At 39.8% G+C, this 12,144-nt stretch overlaps 1 long non-coding RNA gene across 2 annotated transcripts in view; it reads right to left on the bottom strand.

Moving 5' to 3' along the window:
- Nucleotides 1-1,149: 1,149 nt before the first annotated feature.
- The window catches only part of LOC129392681 (uncharacterized), a 12,283-nt gene continuing 1,288 nt past the window's right edge, over nt 1,150-12,144 (bottom strand). Inside the window, exons 3-5 of one of the 2 annotated variants that reach the window (XR_008619033.1) lie at nt 8,762-9,781; nt 7,935-8,080; nt 1,150-2,017 (exon numbers count right to left, since the gene is read on the bottom strand). This is a non-coding gene — a long non-coding RNA (uncharacterized lncRNA). Of the gene's footprint in view, nt 2,018-7,934; nt 8,081-8,121; nt 9,782-12,144 lie in introns of those variants that run through there. The other variant, XR_008619032.1, reaches the window with a different exon arrangement.

Consider the following 12,144-nt stretch of genomic DNA (forward strand, 5'->3'; position numbering starts at 1 on the left):
AGAATCCATATTTCTAACAAGTTTCCAGGTGATGGTGAAGTTCTGCATTGAGGAATCACTTTGAAAAGCCACTGGATTAGAGACTCCCAAAATTGTTTAGTAGTAAAAGAAAATATGCAGGGAGCATTTTCTTTCTTCCTTTCTTCCTTTTAAAACCTTTCCTTTCCTTTCTTCCCTCCCACCCTTCTTTCCTCGTTTCTTTCTTTCCTTTTTAATATAGATCTTCCTCTTCCTCAGTCTTAAGAGACTCAGTGGGTCTGTGCCGAGTATAAAAAGTCAACACTTTTTAGGGACTTCCCTGGTGGCAGAGTGGTTAAGAATCCACCAGCCAATGCAGGGGACACAGGTTTGATCCCTGGTCCGGGAAGATGCCACATGCCGCGGAGCAACTAAGCCCGTGTGCCACAACTACTGAGCCCGTGCGCCACAACTACTGAAGCCCGCGCGCCTAGAGCCCGTGCTCCGCAACAAGAGAAGCCACCGCAATGAGAAGCCCGTGCACGGCAACAAAGAGTAGCCCCCGCTCGCCACCGCAACTAGACAAAGCCCACACGCGGCAACAAAGACCCAAAACAGCCAAAAGTAAATAAATAATACAAATAAATTTATTTTTAAAAAGTCAACACTTTTTAAAAGCTTCACTATAATTTGCTGAATTCCAGGTGAGTTAATTTTCCTTTCCACTGTACTGGGGAAAGTTAAATAGGGGAGAGGATTGAGTAAACATGGTAGGTAAGCACAGTATAAAGGGATTGGTTAAATAAAGCGGAGAATTTGCATTCTTCGATTTGATTCACATACAGACACTAAAACTTCCCTCCATATAAACACCCAGTGGGCATCCTCAGATACCCAAAGGTGGCAGAATTTAAAACATTCTAAAAGGTCAGTTCTGGACTTCCCTGGCGGTCTAGTGGTTAAGAATCTGCACTTCCACTGCAGGGGGCTCGGGTTGGATCCCTGGTTGGGGAACTAAGATCCCACGTGCCACACGGTGTGGCCAAAATAAAGAAAAAGTCAGTTCTGATTGCTGATTGGCTGTGCACTTCCAGGCCCGGGGCTCATTAGGAGCCAAGGGTGGCGCTGCATCGAGGCAGTCACGAGGAATGACTGAATTACTGTGACCTTTCCTCTGCCTGCTCCATATCACGGATGTTTTCCTATTTTTAAGCTGCTTCAAGGTCCCATGTCATTTTTCACTCTCACTATCCTTAATCCAGTGACGCATCTTTCTGTTTCCCAAACTGGAAGATAAGAACACCACAAATAGGTACGGGGTACCTTCCAGGAGCAGCAGTCTCAGTGAAAAAGTGCACTGCCACATTATCTCCCGGAAGAGACTCTAATGCTGTTTCAAGCACCGTGGAAGTGTGTGTGTGAATGCATGTGTGTGCGTGTGTGTGTGTGTGTGTGTGTGTGTTTTATACTTTTGTGCTGGGAGGATAGTAACAGTCCTTCTAGTCATAAACAATGCTTGCAACTCTTTCTTCTGATTGCTACATGGTCAAAACTGGGTGTGGAAGATAGAAAAGCTAGCCCTGCAATAAATTATGTAACTTCCGTTACCTAAATTGCCTTCATTATCTGTGCCTATGGAACATGGCTGGATGATATCAGACTGAATTAACAGATTTAATAATTCTTGTTAGCAGCAGGACAGCCAGTCCTCCAGAATAAGCTCGGACATAATCAATTACTGAGCTAGTTAACTTGTAAAAGGACAAGCAAACCTATCAAACCCTGAAATCCCTTCCTGTTCTTAAAATGGTGTCTTATACATGTATTAGTCAATAAATAAGACCAGAAATGGTTAATACAATTGAGATATGGCAGATGACTTTAAAATATAACAGCATCCTCCTTGGGAGTGGCCTTTAGAGATCTGGTGTTTTCTTTCTGCTCCAAATCATAGACTCATGCCATTGAAAGGAACTTCAATTTGATGTCACACCGAGTGAAGAAGTCTCTTCTGCACCTCTCAAGGGATTGTCGGCTGGCGCCTGCTTCACCCCGTCTACTGAGAGTAAATGTATGACCATTCCCTTGTCGGTTATTTTGAAATGATAGAGGGTTCTTCCTTTCTAAAATTTTCACCAAAATGCTAATCCTTCTCCCATGAGTCAGGTCTCTTTGATTCCAAAGCCCGTATTGTTTTACAGTGTCACACTGCCTCTGAATGAATGCCTATTATGTGCCAAGACATTTGCAAGATAATTTAGGAATAGAAAAACTAATGAGACCCAGCACCTCTTCTGAAGGTGTTTATAACCTGACCATAGAACAGATAATACACGCACATAATTCTTTCTAATTCAAGCGCCAAAGAGAATCTTTAACTTCTATGAACGTTTGTTCAGATGAGGTAAAAAGGATGATACCCAAATGGAAGGTTTCATGAAGGAGAAAAATGGTAGGAGGGGATACAGAAGTAAAGTGGGGAGAGCATATAAGGCAGAAGAGTGGGCACGTGCACGGTGGGGATGAAAAGCACCGGGCATGTTTAGAAACAAGGGATTAAATGCTTGCAGTGCAGCATAAGATAGGTATAGGGAAGCAATGAGAGTAAAATATAAGGATATATTTCTTGGATGGGTTGGGGTCAAATTATAGAGCAGCCGGAAGCCAAAGACAGCACCATGGACTTGATTCGCTACACGGGTGTGCTCCAACATGGGACGTAACCCCAGGATGGATGTCAGAGAGTGGAGGGCGCAACAGGGTGCAAGATGATGTCAAAACTTTTATTTAGTTTTAATTTTTAACGTTAGAAATGAAAGAAATGATGCATTACTGAAATGCACTCTATGGGTTGACTCTAGTTCCCTCACTGTCCCTATTTCAAGGTCATAGATCTCAAGTCACGTATAGTCTGGGAGGCATCCTGAGGGAAGGGGTGGGTGCTCCATAATGCCAGGATTGGGAGGGAGTCATAGTTTTTTGCGAGTTTTCAGTGTGTTGCTCACTCCAACAGGCTACCTTGCAGTGAGTTTGCAGATGTTAGGGTCCAGTTTGGTGGATTACAGATTATGTCATCTAATTTTAACAAAACATCCTCAAAAATGGCAAACAGCCTAAAAAGATGCCTTCAGAGAACCCACAGATTGAAGATGGTACTAATAATACAATCACAGATAAATTAAAAAGTGGCAGAGCTGACATTCCTTATCCTCCAAGTATAAGATGTTCATCACCTACATTACAAGACAAAACCAAGGATAATCTAATGAGAGGTGATAAGAAATAGTATTAGAAAAAGCGATATTTGAAATATAGGCATAGACCCCATGTTATTTATGATGACCCTTCTTATCAATGGTATAATAGTATCGTGCCTTTGCGAAATCTTGAGTTTTTTTCCATGATAGCCCTTGAACGAGGTATTAAAATAAACTGAACTTGGAATGAGAGCAGCCACTTCAGTTGCTGTATCACGAAGTATTAACCAAAGTTTTAAAAAATAATGAAGCATATATATATATATATATATATACATACCATAAATATGAATAAATACGTACAAAATCTTTTAATGTAAAACAATTAAGCAGACATATCTATAAATTGTATGCATACGTAAGTAAACATGTATGATATAATATGAATAATAAAAATTTACAGATTTAGAAAGTTCTTTGAACCTTAATAAAATAAAAATTATTCAAAATATTTATATTTTCTCTTTATCTCAACTTTTTATGTTTTTGTGCCTGTTTAAGAATGCAACGTATGCCCATTTGTCTCTAGCATGTTATTACAGTCAAAACTTAAATATATAGTTATAAATATGTATGTATCTGTACACTGCACACTCTCAAAATGTTTTAGCTGAAGGGGGGTGATACTTTTGAAAAGTCTGGGGATCGCTGCTTTACATTTGGAATAGGGATGCATTGAAGGTTTTGATCCAGGAAGTGATATATCAATACATCAAGACATATCAAGAACTGTATTTAAGAAAAAAATCTGGTACCAATGTACTATGAGACTCTTTCACGGACTATAAGAAACTATTTTATAATGAACTGTGAAAGAGAAAGAAGGGAAGTGGTTAATAAATTGTTGAGAAAATTCTGATCTTGAATAGGGAGGTACCGACGGGACTAGGAAGGGGAGCTAGAGGCGGTAGATACAAGAGTTCTGTGAGGGATTTCATTACCAGGGAAAGTGAGGGGCGTAGTGGAGATGAAGCAGAGATAACCCTGAGTTTCTCCTCAGGGTAAATGAATGAAGAGTGAGGACATTAAGATGAACAGAAATGCTGTGTTTTCAGCTTGGTTTAGAATAGAATATATTTTCTACAATTTGGGTCATCGTTTATTCAAATACAGCAGTCTATTCATTTATTCACATTAATTTTTCATTTATTCAACAAATACTTATCAAATGCCAACAACATTTCAGAAACTGCATGAAGTGCCAAGTATTCAAAGATGAATGAGGTGGTTTCTAGACTCGGGGAGCTCACAGATTAGCACGAATAATATCATAAAAATGTGTCAATAATGACATAGAGTGTGAAAGTGCAGTGAGAGAACCAGCTGGAGGGTGATTCGAGAGCACATGGAAGGGACAGCTGGCCTGACTCGGTACATTTTTGGAAGAGGAGGGTCCTGAGAGTCTAAAAGAATGAGTAAGTGCTAGTCAAGGGAGGAAGAAAGGAAATGCGTTCCAGGCAAAGGGACGGATGTGATGGCCAAAGCACAGCACAGCGTAGGTGGGAAACTCAAGCAGAAAAAGAGTTCAACAGACATCAGATTCCCTGTGACTGGTGGACTGCTTAAGTCTGATAAGAGGCCATAGACTCATCTATTCTGAAAACAAAATCAGTAGCAATCAATTAAAAGCCAAAAGCTGTCAGATGTATGCAGAACAGTGACAGGTGGAGACCATATCAAACGAAGGGGAAATAGATTGTTTATATGTTAAAGCTGCAGCATAGAAATTGGACAATGAAAATAGTACCTGTGGCTATTTAAATTGGAGACATTACTATCTGGTGATTACGTGTAGTATGTGTTAAATAAGAGAGGCAGCTGGCAACCCTGTAGATTCGGACCACAAGAATGAACAAGTAGACACAATGAGGCTTGTTACTGGAGAATACATGCATATGTATAAGGAAAGAGGGAATGGCCAGAAGAAACTCCGGAAAGTGCATGGATGTTTACACCTTAGTATTAAACTATGTATTTACATGTATGTGTACACGTGAGTGCCAGGTGAAACTTGAAGCTGAAAGGAGATAGGAAGTGTGTGAAAAAATATATATGCTTTAATTATCTGAGAATGTGGGACTGTTGTATGAAACTTGGGCAGGAATGGATTATTGCATAGTTCCACTGAGAGTGTGTGAAATAGCTCAGATAAATGTGGCAACTATGTGTTACTTTCTTGATTATATAATACCTCTTACACCCATCTTACTTCATCTAGTCCTCATTACTCAATAACCCAGGTAGTGTTATAGCATTTTGCACAGGGGGAGATTGAGAATTGGAGGCAAAATGTGACTTGCCCGGGGGCATATAGTGGCAGAGTTGAGATTCAAACCAGGCTTTCTGGCTCTGGAACCAGGGTACCAACAATTTCACCAGTGGTTTCAACGTATCAATAGCTTTCTGGAGAATTATCATTTGATAATTAAGGTTTTTGGGGTTTTTAAAGATAGCTTTTGTGTGTAGAAAGGAATTCTTACATCTGCATTCATTTTCGCTAATAGTTCATACCTTACAATTTTGATTGTAAATTGAAGATACAACTTAAATATTAAGTAAATCTACTTACAAACCTAATAACTAATACTCAACTTGTTTCTAAATTTAAGATATTAAATTTCCCCAAGCATCTAACTACAACTCATAAATTTAATTCATGTATTATTTCAAATATTTCATATTAAAGTCATGCAAGTTATGTTCTCCTAAATATTTAAGAATTTTTTTGTGATTGACTTAATTATCTAAAACTTTTCAACTTAAATATTTCATATATCTGGTTTTCTAAAGTACTTCAAACAGATAAGCAGGTGGAATTACAAACCTAACACACAAAATATTAAGTATTTAAATGAAACTTGAAAACCTAATAATAAAGATTTGATGATTCAGAGTTATTTAGACTTATAAATGCTGTTAAAACTTATCAAATACTATTATACCTTTTAAAATTAAAATCACACACACAAAATTTTCAAGTTGAAATTACAAGTTTAATATGTCAGATTTAAAAACAAGACAACCTATATTTTTCAGATGATCATATACACTGCTCAAATTTCCCATTTTCTTTTTCATTTATTTTCTGCAGTTGTGGTCACCTAGATTTGCCCTTAACATTCCAAACTGGTACAAAAATATTGATTCCAAGGATTTTATCATTATTTTCTCCATGCTTATTTTTACATAGTCCTGGAGTTGCTAAGTCATTTTATCATCTCTTTACTCAAAAAAATTCAGGCTGTGGTTAGAGATTCTGGACAGAGACCTGGAACCGAGTGGCAATTTCCAGAATAATCTACCTGAGCTGCCTGTTAATATGCCAATCCTGTTCATCTAGAAATGGTTGCATCTAGCTACTTCTTAGCCATTTTATTTTTACTCTAACTTCTGACACAACTCTTACTATAACCCCTGTCATAAATATAATTGTCTAATTGGGGTGCAGGACATCTCATACTCACACCATCTCCCACCCCACTGAGTTGCAACTAATCTCTGTTTGCTCGAAGCTAATTAAAATCTGCATGACAGTCCCATCTACCCCCAGTGCTGGGGCTGTAACTAAACTCTTTATCTAGTTGGATTTTGCACCTTTTAAATATAGATTATTTCCTAATCTGTCTCACAGACCACAAATTTATAGTTATTATGTTGACCAGAATTACCTCTCCAGTACTGTGTGCTGTTGGGTTTGAAACCAAGCAGGACCCTGTAGGGCCTTCCCAGGCACAGACATCCTCATGTGCCCTGCCTCTTGTTTGTAAAAAGCTTTAGTCTCCTAGGCCTTTCCAGAGTTCCAAAGAGCAAATTTAATGAGAGAAGTGAAAAAAATGCAGAAACAAAGGAAAACAGTCAAACAAGACAATATCATAGTAGTTCACCCATAAAACAAAAATCAAGAACCTTTCATTCTTCCTCAGTGGCTATAGATAAAATCCTGAGTCATATGCTTGAGTTGTTTTATAGATACTAAAACCCCAACCAGATGGAAGAAGTTAACTGCATGCTGACCACCAGCACGTAGACCCCAAACTGGTTGGAACCAGAAGGTTGATGACGGAGATTCCTGACATATCACCCTGCTACCCACCATCAACCAATCAGAGAATTCTGCACAAGCTGATCACGCACCCTGGGACTCTCTCCCTCACAGTCTTTAAAAACCCTTCCCTGACGGGCTTCCCTGGTGGCGCAGTGGTTGAGAGTCCGCCTGCCGAAGCAGGGGACGCGGGTTCGTGCCCCGGTCTGGGAGGATCCCACATGCCACGGAGAGCTGGGCCCATGAGCCATGCCCGTGAGCCATGGCCGCTGAGCCTGCGCGTCCAGAGCCCGTGCTCCGCAACGGGACAGGCCACAGCAGTGAGAGGCCCGCGTACCGCAAAAAAAAAACACCCTTCCCTGAAAGCCACTGGGCAGTTCTGGTCTTTTGAGCATGAGCTGCACGTTTCCCTTGCTTTGCCCCACGCTTGGCACTTTGCAGTAAATGCTGCACTTTTCTTCACTACAACCTGGTATTGGTAGATTGGCTTTGCTGTGCTTTGGCCGAGCGCACCCAAGTTTGGTTTGGTAACAGGTTGGAACCATAAAACATGGTGTCCTGACCAATGAATGGGCATGTGCTCAAAGTTTACTCGCTTTAGGACTTTGAATGTTGAGCAAAGGCAGAAAAAAGAATTAGCAGCAGTGCCCTAAAAACCAACAAGTGGTTCCACTTACTGAGATCCTGAGTTGCTGCTGGTTCCCAGCTGGACCTTCAGCCTTCCCTTCAGTTCTTTGAGCTGCCTTCACATCCTTCCAGTAAATTAGACTGTCTGTTACATTGCAATCCCAAACTCCAACTGGTACAGGCAGCCAAGGGGAGGCTGCACAGATGAGAAAAAAAGGTGTACTTAGCAAAGAAAGCAGGCCCTTACCCAGGCTCCAGTCAGACCAGCCGCAGTTATTCATTCTGCAGATTTCATGTGCAGGTTTGAAATCATTTTATTGCTAAAGAGGTAGGAAATCATTACATTCATGACTGCTAAGGTTGCAGTTAGGAAACCTTAAAATTGGAGAATTTTAAGGACAAACTGAACGATGAGACCTATGGCAGAAAATATGCCTGAATCAAAAAAAGAAAATGAAAAATTTGAAGCAGCTTTCAAAATTCATGAGGTTTCAGAGAAAAGAGAGAAATCAGGAACTATTTCCATGAGAAGCCTCGATGCCTAAAAATCAAGCACTAGGCAGTAAAGCAGGTAATAGAAGGTGCAAAGAAAAGGCTCAGGGAGTCGTGATTAAAAAGAGATAGGAAATGTGGGACTGACGCTTCAAAGTCCCTGAGAGAAATACACAGGAGAGACAGTACATGTTACTAGGACTTCCACGGAGAAATTGACATAACTAACAATGAAAGGTAAAAATTTCCTACTCAATTTCTCAGACTTTGTAGAAAACAGAGCATGGACATGTGCTTTAGGTTCAACTAACCAGACACACAAATGTAGAAACACAACCTGAGGACACAAAGAAACTGGCACTGCAGAGAATCAAGAGAAACTGACCCCAAAAGCATAGATGGGGACAACTCCTCCGGAGGTCGTAGAATTTTAAACAACACAGTCTCCAGAGACAGCACTGGCAGTTGTGCGGTGGAGGCATCCTAAAGTTCAGGCTCAGTGGGTGAAGTGACCTGTCGGTCCAGGCTTCAGCAGTAATGACATTGGGGTCCACGATGAGCTGCTCTCTGGAGTGATTTTGATGATGGCAATGTGTCCCCAGCTTCCTTTTGTTTCCCCATGTTCTCTTCCAAGTGTGGTCCTTCAACCTTGCTATTAATTCTGAGACTTACCCCAAATCCTCTTGTTAAATAAATTTCTACTTAAGTCATCCCCAGTCAGTTCCTTTTCATTGCAATTAAGAACTCTAATTCCATTTTTAGTTTTTTAAGGAAGCTCCATACTGTTCTCCATAATGGCTGCACCAGTTTACGTTCCCACCAACAGTGTAGGAAGGTTCCCTTTTCTCCACGCCCTCTCCAGCATTTACTGTTTGTAGGCTTTCTGATGATGGCCATCCTGACCAGTGTGAGGTGATACCTCATTGTAGTTTTGATCTGCATTTCTCTAATGATTAGGGATGTTGAGCATCTTTTCATGTGCCTGTTGGCCATCTGTATGTCTTTGGAGAAATGTCTATTTAGGTCTTCTGCCCATATTTTGATTGGTTGTTTGTTTTGATATTTAGCTGTATGAGCTGTTTGTATATTTTGGATATTAAGCCCTTGTAGGTTGCATCATTTGCAAATATTTTCTCCCATTCCATAGGTTGTCTTTTCATTTTGTTCATGGTTTCCTTTGCTGTGCAAAAGCTTATAAGTTTGAGTAAGCCCCATTTGTTTGTTTTTGCTTTTTTTTCTTTTGTCTTGAGAGACTGATCTAAGAAAACATTGTTATGATTATGTCAGAGCATTTTTTGCCTATGTTCTCTTCTAGGAGTTTTATAGTTTCATGTCTTATATTTAAGTCTTTCAGTCATTTTGAGTTCATTTTTGTGATACAGCAATCCCACTCCTGGGCATATATCTGGAAAAGATGAAAACTCTAATTTGAAAAGATGCATGCACCTCAATGTTCACAGCAGCACTATTTACAATAGCCAAGACATGGAAGCAACCTAAGTGTCAATCAACAGATGAATGGATAAAGAAGATTTATACAATGGAATATAACTCAGCCATAAAAAGGAATGAAATAAGGTCATTTGCAGCAACCTGGATGGACCTAGAGATTATCATACTAAGTGAAGTAAGTCAGACAGAGAAAGACAAATAGCATATAATGTCACTTATATGTGGAATCTAAAAAAAGGTACAAATTAATTTATTTATAAACCAGAAATAGACTCCCAGACATAGAAAACAAACTTACGGTTATCAAAGGGGAAGAAGGGGGGGAATAAATTAGGAGCTTGGGATTAACAGATACTACTATATGCAAAATAGATAAACAACAAGGTCCTACTGTATAGCACAGAGAACTATATTCAATACCTTGAAATAACCTATAATAGAAAAGAATCTGAAAAATAATTTATATATATACATATACGTATATATAACTGAATCACTTGCTGTACAGCAGAAACTAACACAACATTGTAAATCAACTATACTTCAAAAGAAAAAAACTCTAACTTATAGAGCTGTAAAACTTCATTTCGGGACTTCCCTGGTGGTGCAGTGGTTGGGAGTCCACCTGCCAATGCAGGGGACACAGGTTCAATCCCTGGTCCGGGAAGATCCCACATGCCGCAGAGCAGCTAAACCCGTGTGTCACACCTACTGAGCCTGTCCTCTAGAGCCCGTGAGCCATAACTACTGAGCCTGTGCTCTAGAGCCCGTGCTCTGCAACAAGAGAAGCCACCACAATGAGAAGCCCACACACCACAATGAAGAGTAGCCCACACTCTCCACAACTAAAGAAAAGCCCGTGCGCAACAATACAGACCCAACACAGCCAAAATTAATAAAATCAAAAAACACAAAAACTTCATTTCAATACTTTTCATTCAGTAAGCCTTTAATAAGCACATATATTGTGTAAGATATTGTGCTGGAAACCAGGAGGGCAAAGTTCCCGTCATCCAGGTACTTATAGTCTAGTGGAGCAACACAAAACTTAAGTAAATTTAAAAATAATTGTGTGACACAAGTCATAGAGGTGTTGTATTATATTAAGTGCTATGGAATTTGCATGACATATCAATTAATTCTGCCCAAGGACAGATGGGGAGCTATGTGAAGGTATAGAGAAGAAGTGATATTTGAGTGGAGCCCGAAGGACAAATAGGATTTCACCAGTTTCACACAAGCACACATTCCTGGAAGAGTGAGTTCTATGAGCCAATGTATGGGGACTGAAAAGTTTGGGATGTGTTTGTGGCCCAGAAAATACAGGTGGCTTGAGTGTTGTAATCACAAGCAAGTACCTAGAAATGAAACTACAGTGATACTCTGAGATCTGATTATGAAGGTATGTGTACACCATACTAAAAAGTTATTTTATTCAATAACTGCCATTATGGTTTTTAAAGCAAAAAATTGATAGGACCAAATCTCTTTTAGAGAAATAGTGCTGGTGTCAGTGCAAAGGTAGTAAGAACAGTGTCAAGGAAACACTGACACAGAATACATTTGAAAGTTTGGCTGCAAAAGTTTTTGCCTACATTCCAAGTGAGAGGTGTACACAACTCAAAATGAAAACTGAAGAAGCAGTAGTAGAATTTGAAAACTACTGCCAGCTTAGCTGGTAACTAACGATGAGATGTGAGGTAGCCTTATGTCCTCGGAAATGCTTCTGTAGCCTTGGATTACTCATCATAAACAGAATACTAATGACATGATAAAATGGTAATGATCCCTATGTTGCAGGGTAGTTATGCAGATAACAGTAGTGTATTAAAAGGATCCAGCATTGAGCCTGATTCTCAATAAATTTGGACACTAAATAATAGAAGCTATTGTTTTTAACACAGGGAAGAATGTAGAGGACTGAACATTCTATTTTATTCTATGATTCACCAGACATGGCTTTAATAAATGCCATATTATATTTTGAGGAAGTCACAGTGACCAAAATGATGTGACTTCCACTTATTTCAGAAGCCAAAGAGCAGGAAAGCTTTAATAACCAACCGAAGGGGAAGAGGGGGAAATTGAAGTAGCCCTCCTTTCAACTGCTACTTGGAAGGTAAGAATGTCCACGTTTTACACTTCAGCATGGTTCTTCTGTGGTTATATAAAAATGCCTTGTTAGGGACTTCCCTGGTGGCACAGTGGTTAAGAATCTGCCTGCCAATGCAGGGGACATGGGTTCAAGCCCTGGTCCGGGAAGATCCCACATGCCGTGGAGCAACTAAGCCTGTGCACTGCAACTACTGTGCCTGT

The sequence above is a fragment of the Physeter macrocephalus genome, chromosome 13 (genome assembly GCF_002837175.3).
Source record: "Physeter macrocephalus isolate SW-GA chromosome 13, ASM283717v5, whole genome shotgun sequence".
In the NCBI taxonomy this organism is placed as follows: Eukaryota; Metazoa; Chordata; class Mammalia; order Artiodactyla; family Physeteridae; genus Physeter; species Physeter macrocephalus.